Raw genomic sequence first — 21,588 nt, 5'->3', positions numbered from 1 at the left:
TTCTCAGAACTCTTTTAGGTTAGCTAATATTTGTAAATTTATTGACAAATAAGAGAAAAAGAATGTGCAAAGATTTCCTTAAATTAAAATTTTCAAATTTTTTATCTTATTGTAAACTTCTTGAGGGTAAAAATTGTATTTTTTATATAAAAATATGCCAGTTTTCAATTTGTTATCTTTCTATTGTTTCAAGGTTATCTCCTGGGTCACATAAAAACACAATCCTGGTGTGGTTACGTCCATATCTCTTTCTCCAGGTGTTGTGCTAAAAACTCTTGAGTGTAAATGAGTCCATGTCAATCAGCAATCCAATCTAAGAAGTCATTTTGTAATCATTCTTTAAATAGGTAAAAAAATAACCCACTGATTGTTCTATTAAGCTTTCACCCCCTTTCCCTAGAATTATCTAGCAGGATGCTGTTATGTCTCTCTCAGTGTAGGCACATTATGTCAATATGACTGATGGCAAACAACTTGCTTGGCACACTCAATGTTTGCTCTCTGTTTTCCCCACAGTCTTTGGCAGTTTGTTATCTTGAACTCCATTTGTAAGCTTTAAAATGGAGAAGTGCCAAAAGTATGCCTGATATCATTCATATATATATATTTTTTAATTTCAAAAAATGAAAAATGGGCAAATATGTGGAAGACCTAATGAGAACATGCCCTTAAAGTCTTCATGGAAATCAAGAAAAAAGAAAGCCAATGAAGGCTGAAGTTGCCAAAATAGTTGTTTTCTTTTCTTAATATAATAAGTTGATTAAGGGAGAATATAATTTAAATGTTTCATAGTTTTTAGAGGGATACCACGATGCTTGCCTATCCAAGATTAATTAAAAATTAATGCAGCATGGACAATTATATTCGAGTAAGATAGCTATTTTTGGTAACAGTTTGTTTTTTCATTGTTCAATACCAGAAGGGGAGAAGAGCGAAATATATCACATTAGATTATCAGATTTCTAGGCAACGTCTTCTTATCTTTTGTAATGGTCAATTTAGTTCTAAAATTCAAAAGTATGTGATAGTTTTTTTTGTTTTTAACACAATAATTGCATTATTCTTACAGTGTTCCACAACGTACTTTTACCTGGGTTTGGGGTGCATAGCAAGGGAATTAGTGTTAAGATCTTTATTATACTTATATATATATTCCACCCTTCTTTATACTACAACAAAACAAATATGTATTATGCTGTTTGTTACAATTTGGAGGTAAGCAGTGAGACAGAGCTATATATTTCCATAGTAGTGGTAACTTTGTTTAGTCATTACAATTCAGGATTAGAGGGGTCTTAGAAACATGGGAGTTAATATATATAGAGTTTAGAGGGTGCTGAAACTTAACTACCTAAGTCATAATAAATGCATATATAAAATATAATGCTAATTTTGAAATTAATAATACAAAACAAGTTGAACCAGAGAGCAGAGTTCAGTAATCAGGATACTTTCTTTAAAGGTAAATCACATGCAAACCAAAAGATAACTAGAAAGTTGATGGTAGGAATAGAATCAGAGTAAGAGGTGTTGATCAGATGATTTTAATGACTAGTCTTTTGGAGCTATGGAAGTCTAATGAACTCATATCACCTTAGAGTCATAGTGGCCGTGAGTACTAGACAATTCCTTTTATAGTTCAGCACATCCTTTCCATTGAAAAGTGCTATAGATCAACTGATATTTCTTTATTGATGATTCACTTTCGATAATCATAACAATCGTCATCCTCCTTTTGATTAATAAATTATTTCTTGATCTATGACCAAGCCCTCACTGAGTTCTTTTAGAGTTTTAGTCTAAGAATTATTTGGCCTCTTTAATATGGTTCATAATGTCTTTGCTCTTATCTTTGTAGGCATAAGTAGTCTATCCTTTTATTAAATCTTGGAAAGGCACCTCATTACTGCGAGTATAATACTAGCTTCATATTTAATCTCTTATATGAGTTATTCTGCACCCCCTCATCAGTATGTTCTTTTTAAAATGCAAGTTTGACACCATATGTTCTCACTCATAAGTGGGAGTTGAACAATGAGAACACATGGACACTGGGAGAGGAACATCACACACTGGGGCCTGTTAGGGGGTGGGCGACAAGGGGAGGGAGAGCATTAGGAGAAATACCTAATGCATATGGGGTTTAAAACCTAGATGACAGGTTGATAGGTACAGCAAACCACCATGGCACATGTATACCTATGTAACAAACATGCGGGTTCTGCACATGTGTCCCAGAACTTAGAGTAAAATAAAAAATAAAAATAAAAATAGAAGACAAGTTTAAATGTTTATGTCCCTTCAAGTTTGAGATTCTAGTCTGTTCTCTATTGATGTGGTTCCTATACTGTCAGTAATTTCCTATTGTTTGTAGCAAGGATAACAGGCACGTACCACTTCATATTGCCCTTATCTTAAAACTCTATTTCTTGCAAAGATTGAATGTGGTCTCAGAATTCTTGTCAATGTAGTTTACTAGATTTGGCATTTGAAATAAAACCAATAGGCCATCTCTGGCCTGTAGGACAAAGTATTGGTTTTTAACCTGACATCAACACAATTCACATTCTGCTCTTACTCTAACTTATACAATTAAATATGATGTTAGCTCCACTTTTTTTGTAGATGATTTTTATCGGTTTGAGAAAGTTCACTTTCATTCCTGATATGGAGAGTTTTATTTATTTTTGTCAGAAATGGGTGTTAGAATTCGTCAAAGGCTTTTTTTGCATTTATTGAGATGGTCACATGGCTTTTATTTTTTAAGTCTTTTAATACATTGATTTTTTTGAAGATATAAAGCCAAACTTGCATTTATGAGAAAAACTCAACTTGGTCATGATGTATTATCATCTCAATGTATTGTAAAATTTGATTTGCTAAAATTTTGTTTAGAATATTTGTAGCGATTTTTATGAGGGATATGGTCTGTTGTTTTCTTTTTCTTGTTTTCTTTTCTTGTAATATATTTTGTTTTGGTATCAGAGTAATCCTTGCTTCATACAATGAGTATTTCATCCTCTTTAATTTTTTGGAAGAGTTAATGTGGACTTGGCATTATTTTCTTCATAAACGTTAGGTAGAATTCACCAGTGAAAATATTTGGATCTCTAGTTTTCTTTTGGGAAAGACTGTTAAATACAATTTCAATTTATATAATACATACAGCTGTCTGAGTTATCTATTTTCTCTTTATTGAGTTTGGTAATTTATGCCTTTTAAGGAAATTGTCTATTTTATCTAAGTTGTAAAATTTATGGGCATTAAGTTTTTAATAAAATTCCCTTATTAATTTTTAATACATATGAAATATGCCATGATATCACCTCACTCATTACTTTCTCTGCTATATTAAAGATAATTAAAAAATAAAAATGTTGTAAGAATTAGTTTTTCTTCCATTGAAAGAATTGTTAAAATTGGGAAAGGCTTCAGAATTGTGAGAGAAAATGAAGAGTCAGACCTTGGAGAATGTCTCTAAGCAAGTTCAAAAATCATAGACCCACTTTCTCTCTGTTTCTGATAAGTTTGGGCTGAACAACACTTGTGCTTTGCTTTCTTGGGGTGGCCTGGTGTGAACCCACGCCCCCAGAGAAGCTTGTTGAATAGAAGGATGTCAGTAGAGGGGTAAGCTCTCACAGATTTCTGCCCATCCAGTATGGTACATGAAAAAGTACAGCAAAGTTGCCTACAGTCTAAGTGAGAGAGGTGAAAAAGGAATGGTGAGTAAGCTGGAAGACTTCACCTGGCATAATTGGTGTGATGAAGACAGTGTATGACTGGCATCAACCTGGTGATCAAAGGGTAGACAATAAACCAGAGGTCAGTGCCAGCCATCAAAGGTTGGTGAGGAATGTGCATCTTGATAGAGGTCAGTAGATGACGGAGGATTGCTGTAGACCAGGCTGGCCTTCTCCTCAATTTTAGAGGGATAAGTAAGCTGCCTGGAATTTAGATTATCCCTAGGTAGGATAAGCATATGAAATGAGACTGAGTATATCCTCAATTTTAGAGAATGGGAGTTCAAGAGTTGGTAAATTTCAATTTTAAGGAGAAAAAGTTTAGATTATATCTGATCTGAGTTTTAGGGATGTGAAATTCACTTTCAGAGGACACAGAATTCAAGCAAACAAATGGTCATATTTTTGTCCGCATTTCACTCTGTCTCACAAAAGCATTTGAGACACTTCTTTAGCAGGGTCATTACACTTTTCCTGTAAAGTGCTAGGTGATAATATTTTAGACTTTGGCCACCAAACAGTCTCTGTTGCAACTATTCAACTTTTCTGTTTTAGCATAAAACTGATTCTTAGCTCAGGAGCTGTCCAAAAACAGGTAGGGGTAGAAGGTTGGAGGGTGTGGGTGGGAGGACGGTCAGATTTGGCTGACAGTCCACAGTTCTGCTGATTCCTTTTTACTAGGATTCCACATTATATGCCCACATTTTTTCTTGTTCCTTCCTTGTCAGTCTCTTTGCTGGCTATTCTATCTCTACTACATTTCTCATTGATATCAGCCCTCTTGCTTCTGCTTATAAAACTCTTCCCTAGCTGATGTCATTCATTCCTTATAGACTTTTATTTTCTTAAATTCTACACTTTTTAGAATTTTGGTAGAGAGACAAATTAATTACAATCCCAAGTTTATAGCTATTTATCATTGTTAATTTATGTAATGAACTGTAGTTTAAATTTTATTAATTTCTTTTCCATTGTATTTCTGTCATCTATGGTCATCATCTCCATTCTGCTGGCATTTCTAAATAAATGACCTTATCCTCTGGAAAGAATGACAGTTTTACATTTTCCTTTTCAATCTTTATAACACCTATGCATTTTCCTTTTTTTATAGGATTATCTGGGTACTGGGTTTGCCACTTACTGGTTGTATTAGTTAGGGTCTAATTGGTAGATAGAAAACACAAAGATTTTTTTTTAATTTAAAGATAATTTTTAAAAGACACAATTAATATAAGAAATTATTAACAGTGTATTAGACTAACAGGAGATTGACTAGAAGTAAAGACACTAAAAAAAATAATAAGTAGAAGAATAGTAGGTATGGGAAACAACCACTTCCCCCTGGGTATGAAAAACAATATCCAAGGAATAAAAAAAATCAAATCTGGATGTCCCTTCCCATCCTGAGACAGTCTGGATTTCATTGGAGACAGTGCAGCAGTAGCTCACTGTATGGCAGAGATGTTCACAAGACTGCAAGGACACCCAAGGGGATTCCAGAAAAGTTCCAGGGAAAGTCATCCACTGGGAGGTGCCATGTTGGCAGCATTTACTGAGAAGCCCCTCTCTGAGCTGCTGGGGAAAGCTGCTCTGGAGAGCTGCTGTACCTTGGAACTCACTGTGAAGCTGCCCCAAGGAAGTTCCCTAGAGAAGCCACGGATGGGGCGGTGCTGGGCTGGCTAGCAGGATTCTGTTGTGCAGCCACCCAAGAGGGCGCCTGGAGAAGCTGCTCATGGTAGGTCCCATGCTGGTGGTCCTTTACCTAAAAGCCTTATAAGAGGAAGCTGGTAGCAGCTGTCCGTGGGGAATTGCCATGTGCTGCTGTCTGGTAGGTGTTGCTGGAGCCATGTGCTGCAGAAGCCACACATACTACAGAAGCCTGGTTCTGCAGAGGCTGTGCTGCATATGCTGCAGGGGCTTGTCTAGTGCAGCATACCAGAACCAGGATGAGAAACCCTTTCTCTTCCAGTGTGTCTTCTGCACCTTCTACTGACAAAGTTTAATACTATGCAGCTGCAAAAGTAAAAATTTACAGAGTGTTATGGGCTGAATTGTGTCTCCCAAAATTTGCATGTGGAAGTTTCAACCCCTAGTACTCAGGATGGCACTGTGTCTGGAGATAAGATCTTTAAACAGGTAATTGAGGCTAGCTGAGTTCGTTAGAGTGACAGCTGATCCAATATGACTAATGTCCTTATAGGAAGAAATTAGGACACAGACATGTACAGAGAGAAGACCATGTAATGACACAGGGAGAAGACAGCCATCTGCAAGCCAAGGAGACAGGCCTCAATTAAACCAAGCCTGCCAACACCTTGATCTCAGACTTCTAGCCTCTAGAACAGAAAATAAATTCCTGTTGTTTAAGTTGCCCTGCTTGTGGTACTTTGTTATGGAAACTATAGAAACCTAATACCCAGAGTCTGTTTCTATCCTGAATACCATGCAATGGAGAGTAGATCTGAAGCTGAGACATTACAAATTGGTAACTGACACATTAGGTTTATAAGCCTGAGAAACTTTGAAAATCCCCTGAACCTGTTTTCTTATCTGTAAAAATGGGATTCTTGCCAAAATTGAAGGCTCTTTTCAAACTCTTAAGAATTATTTCCATTTTGTCTCTGGCTATCAACCTCTTGACAGGGACTTCCTTATTCACAGAAGCAGTGTCAGGTAGAGCTCAATCTTTGAAATCAGAAAAACCTGCTCATTTTAGCACTTACAGGCTCTGTGACCTTGGCCAAGTCACTTACTTCTCTGGTCCTCACTTTCTTCATATGGAAATTGAGGGTTCTAATAGTTACCTCATTGTGATGATGTGAGGATGAAATGAGAGAATATAAGTAGAAGACTTAGTTCTGTGCTTGATGCATAATCAGTGCTGGGTAAATTACAGATATTATTTTTGTAATTTCAGTATCTAAAGGGATGACTCTCTCACATGGTATGTGAAACTTGTGTTTGTTAGAATGAACTGATGGGAGCCCTTCAATGGGAAAACTTCAGACATAACAACTGGCAGTGTATGTGTGTGTGTGTGTGTGTGTGTGTGTGTGTTAGAGATAACAGTTTCAGACGGAGAAAGGATCTACTTGGTACCTTTCAAATCACAAAAATGTTCCTGCTTGCTTACAGTGAAGAAGTTGCAGATGATCGCCCAAGATCATTACTTTTCTATCATTAAAATAGAAGCTAGATGTCATTGAACAGTGAAGAAAGAAAGAAAATCTTAAAAGAAACACAGAAATAATTCAGAGTTCACTCAAAAGAGTGAGAAGCTGGAGAAAATACAGTCATTTTAAATCCCTGAGAAAGAAACTAGCAACAAAGAGCAGGAAATCCACCAAGCCTCAACTTGTTTTCAGAAAATCCCTAATTAAATCACGAAATTGAAATCTGACAGACAAAACAAAATCTGATTTTAATGACTTTGTCAACCCCACAGCCTTTGTTTTGGAGGGCAGTTTTAATATGGGCTTTCCCACTATTTTATATTTTGGAATCTTTCTTCTTATGATAATGCATCAGGAAACGATAAGTTTATTTTAAATCCTACATCTTAAACAAGGTCAAGCCAGGTCTTATGTCTTCAATAAAGTGACCGTTTTCAGCTGAACTTGTGTATTAGTGACGAGGTGTTAAGTAAACACAAGACTTTTCAACACCAGAGCAGGAAGAGAAAACACACAATTAGATGTTGAGATTTCTAATGCTAAGTGAACAGAACCAAAATTTTTAAAATTAAAAATGTTGCTACTAATTTTTGCTCTCAAGGAGCAGGCAGTCACACACACGCACACAATTACAAGATTGACTGCTTAATATCCTCTTAACCACAGAAAGTGATTCTGTTTATGTTAGGAAAAAGAAGCCAAGTAGAAAGGTCATTATGTTGGGTCTGCAGCTTTCACTCCTAATATGTGACTCTCATTTATAAGTAGAGGGAAAAATCAATAATCCTTTTAAGTTGCCTTAGATTCCAAGTGGAAAATGCTTTCACCCACTGCACTGTGGTGACTTAAAGCCACTGTGAGATATTATGCAATGTTGTTTCACCAAGAATCCCAACTTACTTCGGTAGCTTTTAATTGTGCTGTTGAGCTGTCTTGGCTTGTGAGTAAAATGAATGCTGTCACTGCTTTCTGAAAGTTTAACTCTTTTATTTATCAATTGTTCTTTGTCATCTTCTTGATAATTTATTTTGATTTTATAAAAGTTACCTGGAAGGCCAAAGTAGTTTAAGAAACACAGGTCTTGCAACCCAGAAGTGAAAACCTTCAAGCTTTTAATTCAGTTATGTTCATTTAATATTTACTAAGTACCAACCATACATAAGGTCTCATGCATGCATTAAGTGACAAGAAATGAGTAAGAAAATTTGTTTTCAAGAAGCTGTAGTTAAATAGGGAGAATGAGTTAAGAATACAAATGTCTACAATTTGAAGTTCTATGTACATGTCATAGGAGAAGAAGAAGAAGAAAACTTTGTTCTGAGTTCAATGATTCACTGGGTGTGGTAGCTAATGCCTATAATCCCAGCACTTTGGGAGGCTGAGGTAGGAGGATTGCTTGAGCCCAGGAGTTCAAGACCAGCCTGGGCAACAAAGTGGGACTCTTTCTCTATGAAAGAAAAGAAAAGAAAAGAGAAAAGAAAAGAAAGAGAAAACAAAGAGAAAACAAAGAAAAAAGAAAGAAAAAGAAAGAAAGAAAAAGAAAGGAAGAAAGAAAAGAGCCAGCCAGCCAGGTGTGGCAGCACATGCCTGTAGGCCTAGCTACATGGGAGGCTGAGGTGGGAGGATTGCTTGAGCCCAGGAGGTCAAGGCCGCAGTGAGCTGTGACTGCACCACTGCACTCCAGCCTGGACAACAGAGTGAGACTCTATCAAAAAAAAAAAAGTGCAAAGATTCAAAGAAGCTGTGTTTATGTTAGGGAGAAGGAAAAAGGCTTCACAGGCCTTAAAGAAAGGTGTATATGCGAAACAAAGATGCAGATACATATGGGAGTAAGTGAATTCATGAGTCAAAGTGAAGATGGGATTAAAAACCAGACCTGCCCCAAGCTGGAGCCCAAGCAATAGAAGCAGATGAATTTCAAAAGCAGTCACAGGTCAGGTTGTGAAGGGTTTTAAATATAGTATTTTCCTGCTAAAATTAGTAACATGATCAAGTCACAGGGCCAGAAGTAAGATTACTCTGGTGGTAGAGGAGGACTACTATGGCCAATAGACATTGAGAAGAGAGAATAAGACCAAGACACAAAGTGTAATTTAGACATCAGATACTTTGCATATAAGAATATTGTATGTCGATTAGTTAAAGATGTAACTAGTCTCCCGGAACAAAGAGTGAATTAACACCCTAAAGCATGGGTTCAAATCCTGTTTCAGCTATGGAATATGTGGGCTTAGTAAGAATAAATAAATAAGTGCCAGTTATGTACTCCCTGTAACACTCACAGCAATTCTTTAAATAGGCATCAGTAACTTCATTGCACAGATTAGGAACCAAGGCACAGAGGATGTAGGTAACTTGCCAAATGTCAGAGGATTGATAAGTAGCAGCGTTTTAGGATTTGAACAAAGTATTTCTGACTAAAGCCTGTGTTCCTCCAAACCTAGGTTTGAATTAGTTCCTCCCTTGCATTAGCTCCCTGACTTTTTCACATTCTTAACACCTCAGTTTCTTTATCAATAAAATGGGGATAATAACCACAAACGTGCTGGATCCTTATCAAAATTAAATTAAAATGACTGTACTGTAGTTCAAGCTCCATAAACTTAGTTTTTAAAGAAGAAAGAAATTAAAGAGTTTATAAAAGAAGTTATACAAAACTTGTTTAAATAATGATACTTTCTTGTTTCCCAAGAAAAGTTTTACTATTTGCCAGTGATTAAAAAGGAACTTAATTTTTATTTTAATCCTTGTTACTGCTCTATAACCCATCTCTAGTTCTTATTATTTATTCTCCCAGATTTTTTTATAGTTTCTCTACTGCAGGCTATATGCTGTATATCAAGCAAAATCCTGTAATATCCCTAAACGTAAACATGTGAATGCTCTGAGCATGTGTAGTGTAAGCACTTTGTAATGATGTACACATTACATCAAGCAAAATCCTGTAATATCCCTAAACGTAAACATGTGAATGCTTTGAGCATGTGTAGTGTAAGCATGTGTAGTGTAAGTACTTCGTTAATATTGTATATTAAATATAACTCACTTTACTCTTTATAAAGATTAGGTGACACTGAATTGATTTTCCTTCTCACTTATTCGGTTTCCATATGCTTTGAGAGTGCATATTTCCAGGTGGTTCTGGTAGAAAATTAGATAATACTATGGAGCAATGTATTAAATATATAAATATCAACATACATGTATTTTCAAAATGTAGTGTCCATAAAAAATAAAAAGGATTTTTATTAAAAACCCAATTTATACACACTAAAAATGTATGTGCAATCAAAACATGCATTTTGAAAGGACACATACAAACAAAATCATGTTAAATCCATTAGAATATTTGTTTGTTGTAGGGGGAAGGGCATAGACTTTGGGAATATAATGGTGCTATAGTTTGGATATTTGACCCTCCAAATCTCCTGTTGAAATTTGACCCTCAGTGTTGAAGTGGAGCCTAACTGGGAAGCATTTGAGTCATGGGGACAGATCCTTCATGAACAGATTAATGCCCTCCCTGGGGGAAGTGAGTGAGTTCTCATTCCGTTAGTTCCTATGAGAGCTGGTTATTAAAAAGAGCCTGGCACCTTCCTCTCATCTCTCTCTCATCTCTCTCTCTTGCTCCCTCTCTTAACATGTGATCTCTGCACATACTGGCTCCCTTTCTTCTTCTGCCTGGAAGCAGCCTGAAGCCTTCACCAGAAGTACACCATTCTTCTTGTACAGCCCACAGAACTATAAGCCAAATAAACCTCATGTATATATCATATCATTTGTGTTGCCATAGAGGAATACCTGAAGATGGGTAATTTACATATTTGTGTATACATATAAAGATATGTAAAATAATATATAATATATAACATATAATATAAATATATAATATATAATATATTATATAATTATATAATTATATATAATATAATTATATAATTATATATAATATAATTATATAATTATATATAATATAATTATATAATTATATATAATATAATTATATAATTATATATAATATAATTATATAATTATATATAATATAATTATATAATTATATATAATATAATTATATAATTATATATAATATAATTATATAATTATATATAATATAATTATATAATTATATATAATATAATTATATAATTATATATAATATAATTATATAATTATATATAATATAATTATATAATTATATATAATATAATTATATAATTATATATAATATTACATAATATAATTATATAATTATATAATATATAATATAATATATAATTATATATTATATAATATAATATATAATTATATAATATATAATATAATATATAATTATATAATATATAATATAATATATAATTATATAATATATAATATAATATATAATTATATAATATATAATATAATATATAATTATATAATATATAATATAATATATAATTATATAATATATAATATAATATATAATTATATAATATATAATATAAATATATAATTATATATTATATATTATATATTATATAATATATAATTATATTATTATATAATATATAATATATAATTATATTATATATAATATATAATTATATAATATATTATATATAATTATATATGTTATATATATAATTATATATATATAATTATATATAATTATATATATATAATTATATATAATTATATATATATAATTATATATATAACATATATAATTATATATATATTATATAATATATAATATAAATATATAATTATATATTATATTATTATATAATTATATAATATATAATTATATTATATATAATATATAATTATATAATACATTATATATAATTATATATGTTATATATATATTTTGTATATCATATATAATTATATATAATGTATTATATATTTTATACATTATATATAATATATAATATATAAAATATATAATATATCATATACTCTATATTATAATATATCATATATTATATGATATAATATATCATATACTATATATTATATTATATCATATATTATAACTTAATATATATATTTAATATATAATATTATAATTATATTATATATAAATAATATATTATATAATATAAAATATACACTATATTATATATACTATATTATATAATACACTATATTATATATACTATATTATTATATATAATATATTTATTATATACAATATATAATATATAATATAATATATATTACATATATATAATAATATATATTACATATATTACATATATATGTAATATATGTAATATATAATATAATATAATATATAGCATATTATATATAGTATATGTAATATATAGCATATTATATATACTACATATAATATATAGCATAGTATATATACTACATATAATATATAGCATAGTATATATACTACATATAATATATAGCATAGTATATATACTACATATAATATATAGCATAGTATATATACTATATAATATATAGCATAGTACATATACTATATATAATATATAGCATAGTATATATACTATACACTATATATTATATATAGTATAGTATATATACTATATATTATATATGGTATAGTATATATACTATATATTATATATGGTATAGTATATATACTATATATTGTAGTATATTATATATTGTATGTAATATAATATGTAATATATAGTATAATATAATATGTAATATATAGTATATATAGTATATTATATATACTATATATAATATATAGTATGTTATATATACTATATATAATTTATATAGCATATTATATATTATATGTAGTATACTATATTATATATACTATATTATATATAATATATTATAGTATATAAAATATATTATATTATATAATATATAAAATATATTAAATATATATAAAATAAGAATATACATATAAATATATAAATTACCCATCTTCAGTTATTCTTCTGTGGCAACACAAATGATATACATAAGAGGTTTATTTGGCTCACAGTAAGACACTGCTATGGGTCATGCACTGGCTATATAAAAATGGAGAAGACATAACCTATGCCTTCAAAATAATAGCAGTGTAGTGGAATAAAACAGAGAGTTAAATCAAATATTTAGGTTGAGAAATACCATAATAAAGGTATACACTAAGTATTAGGGGAACAGAGAAGAGGAGATTCAGAATAAGACAACATTTCTTGGATGAGAAGATACTTGACTATTATTATGTAGACTCAGTATGAGACAGGGTGCAAAGTTCCAGAATAATGTGTCTGTTTGAAGAAAGTTGCCAAACTCCTGCTTATGGCTATTGCAAAAATTAGAACTAGTAACTGAGTATTAAATTCTCCATTTTAAGATTTAATTTTCTAATAAATGCTTTTGTAGTTTCTAAAATATATAGCTATGTGACAAAACTGCCTATAAGACTTCCAGATCTGACCCATTTTCAAAGTACTTTTCTGTCATTTATTTCACTCCAATTTGCTGAGAAAATCAGTTGACTAGTGTGAAGTTAATTTTGTTTTTGATAAGGTTAAAATGACTTCTTTTTTTGGGGCCTTGAAATCCCTGGGAACTATTTTTCTAAACTCTGATTTAATCCATTTATATTTGGTCAGTGTTTGTGTTTCATCTTTTTGTTAAGTGATTTTAAACAAGAACTCATAATTTGTGCATATGTGTATTTATATATGATGTATATCAGCATATATCTCTTTTTTTCTTAAAAAGAAAATAGAAAGATTATGTTTGCATAGGCTGCTATTAACCCAATATGTGAGCATGATGTCGAAAATGTTTTTCCTTACAGATTCTACTAAAATGGCAAGACTTTCCTGAAATAACATTTAGTATTTGTTTTTAAAACAAACCCCTGGGTTTATTTTGTAAAAACTCATGAATTTTTTTATTCATCTCGTATCCTTTTTAGGGCTGCTCTATGCCAAAGGAAATAAGATTAAAGCAACACAGGAAGAGTTCTGGTTGGCAATAAGACACAATGGATATATCTTGCGTGGGATTTGAAAGGAAGAGTAGAAAAATCTACATGAGTACTCTTGGGGGAAAAGAGTAAGTTAAAATTCTTAAACTCTTTTCAAATGATAAGTCAGACCTTAAAAAATAGTCTAGTCCTCAAATTGATAATAACTTAAATTTAGCTCCAAAGCTTCTTTAGAAAAGGAAGAAATCTAACTCTTAAACATCTATAAAGCCCAGTGGCAATACTAAAGCTGGTATTGACAAAACACTTAAATAGATCTATTCCCTGAATGTTTACTTTTGTGGTTCAGATAGTTTAAGATGTAGCGTACCCTGGGAATTTTCCTCTCTTTGCTTTAAGTATTAACAGTGCTTGAAATAAAATATGTTTATGATGAAACCTAAGAGAATAGATTTCTGTTGAACCCTCCCCTCTGCCCCCAGTGCCCCCAGTCACTGTCCTCAACTTCAGAATGCATCAAGGTTTAGAACTTGCTTTGATGTCAATAGAAATGCTGCATTTTGCGAGATACATGGGCATAAAGTGGAGTTAAGTTTAGGAAAGATGAGTGCTAGTGCCAAGAATGGGTATCTAACTTTAAAAGTATCAAGGTACACAAATGACATGATACAAATATCTTCCCCAAAATAAATTCAAGACCCTTTAAGTCACATAGATTCACATTTTCTACCATCTCTCTGAAAACCTAATAACTAATAGTTTTGGATTTCCCTATATGTCCATGGGTGCAAATCGGAGTTGCACTATCCAGGAATCTGTTTTGATAGGTAAGTTTATGTGAGCCCGTGGATTTTAATAACCGAAAAAATAAAACAAAAACGCTGTCAATAAAAACATAAAAATATTACATTGAAAAGTCTCTATGGCAGTTTGAAGACATTGTAGTCTCTTGAAACTGAATTAGCAAAAGAAGGCAGATGTTATTTGCAAATTTTTGTGGCTTTACAAGAAAATAAGTAGTAATGATGCTGGCTACCTTGAGTAAAGAACATTAAGAATACCTCTCTGTGTGTATGTGTATTTGTTTCAAGCAAAGTGTGAAATTCACACCTTCTCTAGAATGTCTGGATGGCCTGGCCAATGCCTGGCAAGTTTTCAAAGAATGTTTGGTGACATGCTATACTTTTGTTTTGTATGCTGCTTCTTTTGTATGTGCCAAAGTTCAACTGTGGTCTTGGTGTTTGGCCATAAATATCTCCTCAGCCTTGGATTTGGCTTCAGCTATTGTGATAACCGAATGGTGAATGCCTACTACAGTGTCACTTTATTTAAAATTTCCAATAAATAATGATATCAATAAGCTTTTGATACCATAGATTATCATATATCCAATTTCAGAAACACAGAAAGTTATATTATTTGATTTTATATGCATTATAAGTGAATAGAACATTCTAGATGTAAGTTGATGCGGAAAATTCCCTGAAATGTTTTCTATGTTGCATATTCATCAATAAGTTGATATGTATAGATGTTATTTCAAAGGTAAAATACTTCAATAATGATCACTGTAAAATTGTGTGTTTATAGGGTGGTTAAGAATTTTAAGTAATTAAAGTAAGGGAACAGCACTTATAGCATTAAACCATTTCACAATATGTTTGATTTTTAATTATTTAATTTCAATTAGAATAGCAATTAGGACAGGAATCTTTCAAGGAAAAGTCTTACTTGTTAATATTTTACAGCTTGTGAAAATGAATTAATAAGCAGAATGTCCTAACAAAGCATATTTAATTAAACCTGAAAACAATACACGCCATACAAATTAATTTCTTACAGTTCTGAATCTATGGAGACTACATATTTAAATAAGTTTGTGAAAATTATTGCTGTAAACTGCCTAGCGTTTTCAGTACTGAAAATAAAGAATTTATGAGATTTGGCCAAGCTGTGGATTTTAGCTATGAAGTTCCGTAAGGAAACACAAGAACAAAAGTCTTCCAGAATTATATTCTGTCCTGTACTATGTCAATAGTAGTATTGCTAAAAGTATTCTATTTATACACTATATATGGGATATAGAGAGGGGCCTATTTTAAAAAGTTGGACAGCAAGACGAAATAATGATGAATTCTATGCTTCTGCCTTACTCATTGCTTAGATATTCCTAAGTTTTACACAGTTGACATTACAGGGAGTCAGGCTGAAAATACATTTCTAGGCCCGGGACACCAAGAACAGTCACACTTCCCAGACCTGAGGTGAAGTGGCATATTGCACCTGGATAACTATTACCTTGGCTGAGATAAGTAGCTCCACTTGCCAGAGCTGGACTGAGATAGCACCACCCGTTCTAGGGAAGCAGAGTAGAAGCTGAGCTGAGACACCCCACGCTACAGGCCAAACAACTGTAGAATCTTGCTTCCCTGAAGCTGGACTAGACCCCTAGCATCTGAGCTTCTGAGACACCCCCTGGGGGGCAAGAAGCAGCACAGCAATGACTCTATTCCCCAGGATGGAGTGGAATCATTGCTGTGTTGCTTCTTGCCTTCCCCAACTGGGCTCAAACAATAGCCATGCTCAGTCATTTTAGGGTACTTGCTGCTGCTGCACCTGGCTTCAACAGTTTGGGATACTGCTAAGCCCCATCATCCTAAGGTCTAGATTCACCACTACATGATATCTCATCTGCAGGGACCCAAGTTGCCACTGAACCCTATTATCTCAGGCTCCTGAATTACAACTGTACCCTGAACTCCAGGCTTAAACCCACAGAACTCTCTTTCTCCCTTAGAGTCAGGCCAGGTCTGTGCTCTGCTATCCAGGGGTATAATCAGAGCTTCAACTACTCCTCCTAGACCTGAGCTGCTAAAGGGTGCATCAGAGTCAGATCCTTGTGCCATGGGCACCCTACATCCAACTCTGACAGAGAAAGCCAACCTGCACCCTAAGATTTAGGTGCCACAATGGATTCACAAGACACTAAGCCTAGGGCCCTGGCTCCACAGCCACTCTGAGTACCTGCACCCAGAACTAGGACCATGGCAGCTGCTTGTAGGCCATATTAGATTTAATACTAAGAGAAATATCCCCATCTATATCTCTCCATTATGGGGAATGCAGGTGGAGGTACAGAAAACCCCCAAATCCCATACCTCCAAAGATATTTACAATCTATGCCACCACTACTATTACCACAAATTTCTCCCACATAGGCCACTGAGACACCCACAGTTATTATTAATGTTGAATGCAGCTACAGAATCTAAAAGACCACCCATGCACATAGCTGTATGTGCAGGAGTCACAATACCTTTCCCAAATGGTGCTCTAAGACTCAACCACAGATGAAAGTGTTTCTTAACAAAAGTCACTCTAGAAAATCTGAAAAAGGTGATTGTCCTATCAGATGCATAGACATCAACATAGAAACACAAGAAACATGAAAAAGCAAGGAAATATGACACAACCAAAGGAACATAATAATTCTATAGTATTAGATTCCAACAAAAAGGAAATCAACAAATTGCCATAAAAGGAATTCAAAATAGTGATATTCGGGAAACTCAAGGAAACCCAAGAAAATACAGACAGTTCCTAGGAAGACACTTCATGATATGAACATGAAATTCATCAAAGACATAGATATCGTAAAAGAAGAATCAAACAGATATCCTGCAGCTGAAGAATCCAGTGAATGAAATATTTTAAATACAATAGAGAGCTTTAACTGCAGATTTGATCAAGCAGAAGAAAGAATTTCTGAACTCGAAGATAGGTCATTTGAAATTATACACTTAGAGAAAATCAATATAAGAATGAAGAAGAGTCAAGAAGTCTACGAGATTTATGAAATGGCATTAAGCAAAGAAATACTTGTCTTATGGAATTTCCAGAAGGAAAATAGATTAAAAAAGCATAGAAAACTGATTTAATTAAAAAAATGCTGAAAACTTTCTAAGTCTGGAAAGAGATATGGACATTCAGATCAAGCAAGCTCAAAAGTCCCCAAATGTGTTGAACCCAAAAAGGGCTTCTTTGAATCACATGTTAGTCAAATTGTTAAAAGTCAAAGACTGAGAATTCTAAAAACTGCAAGAGAAGAGCATCAAGTTACATATAAGGGAATACCCATTAAACTAACAGCAGATTTCTTAGCAGAAACCTTACTTATAAGCAGAGAGTGAAATGGTATATTCAAAGTACTGAAAGAAAAAAGTTTGTCAGCCAAAACTACTATACTCAGCAAAGCTATTCTTCAGAAATGAGGGAGGAAGGAAGTCTTTCCCAAACAAGCAAAAACAAGAAATTAATCACCACTAGATCTGCCATACAAGAAACATTCAAGGGAGTCCTGTGTTTGAAAGTGAAAAGATCATCATGCAAATGTGTGAAAGTATAAAACTCACTGGTATAGCAGATTCGCAAAGGAGAGTGAGAAAAGAGTCAGATATTACCACTACAGAATACCACTCAGCTGCAATGATAAATAATGAAAGAGAAAGAAAGGAAATAAGGATATACAAAACAACCAGAAAACAATTAACAAAATGACAGGAGTAAGTCCTTACCTCTTAATAATAATCTTGAATGTGAACAGATTTAATTCTCCACCTGACTATACTGTATGCTGCCTTCAAGAAGCTTATTTCACTGTAAAAACACATATAGACAAAAAAAGAAAGAATGGGAAAAAAAATTCTGTGTAAATGGAAGCCAAAAATGAGAATGAGCAGGAGTAGCTATACTTAAAGAAAACAGTCATTGATTAAAAAACCATAAACAAAGAAAGTCATTATATAAATATAAAGGGATCAATTCCACAAAAGGATATAACAATTGTAAATATTTATGCTCCCTATACTACTGCACCCAGATATATAAAGCAAATATTATTAAATCTAAAGGGAGAGATAGACTCTAATGCAATATTAGTTGAGAACTTCAACACCTCTAAGCATTGGACAAATCATCCGTACAGTAAATCAACAAAGAAGCATTGGATTTAAACTGCATGGTAGACCAAACGGACCTAACAGACTTTTACAGAACATTTTATTTAACAGCTGCAGTATAGACATTCTTTTCATCGATGCATAAAACATTCTCCAGGGTAAACCACAGATTAGGCTACAAAACAGGAACATAACGTAGAATTTGGAAATAAGTTTATGCATTTTAATCTGTCTTTTGACACAGGTGCCAAGAACATGCACTGGGGAAAGGACATCCTCTTCAATACTCCATTAATGGCTGGGCCTGGTGGCTCACGCCTGTAATTCCAGCAGTTTGGGAGGCTGAGGCGGGCAGATCACGAGGTCAGGAGTTCGAGACCAGCCTGGCAAATATGGTGAAACCCTCTCTCTACTAAAAATACAAAAATTAGCTGGGCGTGGTGGCACGCACCTGTAGTCCCAGCTACTCAGGAGGCTGAGGCAGAAGAATCATTTGAACCTCAAAGGCAGAGGTTGCAGTGAGCAGAGATCGCACCACTGCACTCCCGCCTGGGTGACAGAACAAGACTCCGTCTCAAAACAAAACAAAACAAAACAAAAAAACAACAACAAAATCTCCATTAATTTATTTACAACCTTTTGCCAGAACCACACTGTCTTGCTTATCGTAACTTTGTAGTGAATTTCAGACTAGGAAGAATGAGTGCACCAACTTTATTCTTTTTTTCAAGATTGCTTTGCCCATTCTAGGTCCTTTGCATTGCCACATAAATTTGAGGAGTATCCTGTCAATTTCTGCAAGAAGAAAAGTAGTTAAGATTTGGATAGGTATTGTGTTGAATCTGTGGATAAATTTGAGGAATATTGCTATCTTAACCACATCAGGTCTTTCAATTTATGAACATAATGTCTTTTCATTTACTTATGTCTTCTTTACTTCATTTCAACAATGTTTGTTGCTTTCAATGTACAAGTCTTAACACATTTGTTAAAGTTATTTTTAAGTATTTTGTTCTTTTTTGAGGCAATTATGAATGAAACTTTTCTTTAAATTTCATGTCTGGAGTGTTCACTGCTATTGGATAAATACAGTTGGTTTTTGTATATTGGTCCTGCAATTTAGCTAAAGTCACTGATTCATTCGAATAGCTTTTCAGGTGTGTGTGGAAACCTTAGGACTTTATTCATTTAAGATTAAGTCATTTGTGAGTATACATAGTTTTACTTGTTCCTTCAAACCCAGATGGCTTTTAATTGCATTGTTACCTGATTTTTTTTGTTTGTTTTCTTCTTGGTCAGCTTTCTGTTTGACCAGCTAGTATTGGTGCCTCAGGCAGTTGTAGTATTAAATAATTGCCATGGCATTTTACAAAATTAATTTTTAAAAATCAGCCTGATATAAAAGTCTAGCAGAGACACAACAAAAATGGAAAACTTTAGGCCAATATTTCTTATGAACATGCATGCAAATATCATCAACAAAATATTAGCAGACTAAATCCAGCAGCATATCAAAACATAATACACCATGACCAAGTAGGCTTTATTCCTAGTATGCAAGGCTGGTTCAACATACACTTATCAATAAATGTGATTCACCACATAAACAGAATTAAAAGCAAAAACCATATGACCTCTTCAATAGATGAAAAAAAGAGCTTTTGATAAAATCCAGCATTCCTCCATGATAAAATCTCTCAATAGGCTAGAAATCAAAGGAACATATCTCAAAATAATAAGAGCCATTTATGACAAACCCACAGTCAACATTATACTGAACGGGTAAAAGCACAAATCATTTCCCTTGAGAACTGGAACAACCATTCCTATTCAACTAAGTACTGGAAGTCCTTCTCAGAGCAATCAGACAAAGGAAAGAATGAAAAGGGGTCCAACTAGGAAAAGAGAAAGTCAAACTATCTCTCTTCACTGATTATATGATTCTATACCTAGAATATCCAAAGAACTCTACCAAAAGGCTTTTAGAACTGATAAACAATTTTAGTAAACTTTCAGGACGCAAAATCAATGTACAAATATCAGTAGCATTTCTATTAATGAACAATATCCAAGCTGAGAATGAAATCAAAGACACAATCCCATTTACAATAGTCCCAAAGAAAATGAAATAAACAAATGGCAAAACATTCCATGCTCATGGATTGGAAGAATTGATATTGTAAAAATGACCATTCTCTCTAAGGAAATTTACAGATTCAACACTATTCCTATCAAAGTACCAATGTCATTCATCGCAGAATTAGGAAAAAAACTATTCTAAAATTTATATGGAAGCAACGAAGAGTCTAAATAGCCAAAGTAATGTTAAGCAAAAAGGACAAAGCCAGATGCAGCATACTATTTAACTTCAAACTATACTATTCTACAGGTACCAAAACAGCATGGTAATGGTACAAAAAACAAACACATAGGCCCATGAAACAGAGTAGAGAACTCAGAAATAAAGCCATACACTTACAACCATCTGATATTCAACAAGGCTGACAAAAACAAGCAATGGGGATAGGACTTCCCATTCAATAAATGGTTCTGGGACAACTGACTAGCCATATGCCCAATATTAAAGCTAGACCCCCTACCTTTCATCATTTATAAAAAATTAATGCAAAATAGATTAAAGTTTGAATTTAATACCTCAAACTGTAAATATAATGGAACACAACCTAGGAGATACTCTTCTCAACATCAGCCTTGGCAAATAATTTTTGGCTAAGTGCCCAAAAGCCATTGCAACAAAAACAAAAATTGACAAGTGGAACCTAATAAAACTAAACAGCATTTGCACAGTTAAA

General features: G+C 32.9%; 1 long non-coding RNA gene across 2 annotated transcripts in view; it reads left to right on the top strand.

Annotated features, from left to right (window-relative positions):
• The window catches only part of LOC129529346 (uncharacterized), a 139,921-nt gene that overhangs the window by 42,046 nt on the left and 76,287 nt on the right, over positions 1-21,588 (top strand). For both annotated transcript variants that reach the window (XR_008674843.2, XR_010132407.1), the window contains exon 2: positions 13,806-13,945. This is a non-coding gene — a long non-coding RNA (uncharacterized lncRNA). The remainder of the gene's footprint in view (positions 1-13,805; positions 13,946-21,588) is intronic.

This window comes from Gorilla gorilla, chromosome 22, assembly GCF_029281585.2.
Source record: "Gorilla gorilla gorilla isolate KB3781 chromosome 22, NHGRI_mGorGor1-v2.1_pri, whole genome shotgun sequence".
Lineage (NCBI taxonomy): Eukaryota > Metazoa > Chordata > Mammalia > Primates > Hominidae > Gorilla > Gorilla gorilla.
The sequence above is the reverse complement of the archived record's forward strand: the minus strand, read 5'-3'. Positions and strand labels throughout refer to the sequence as shown.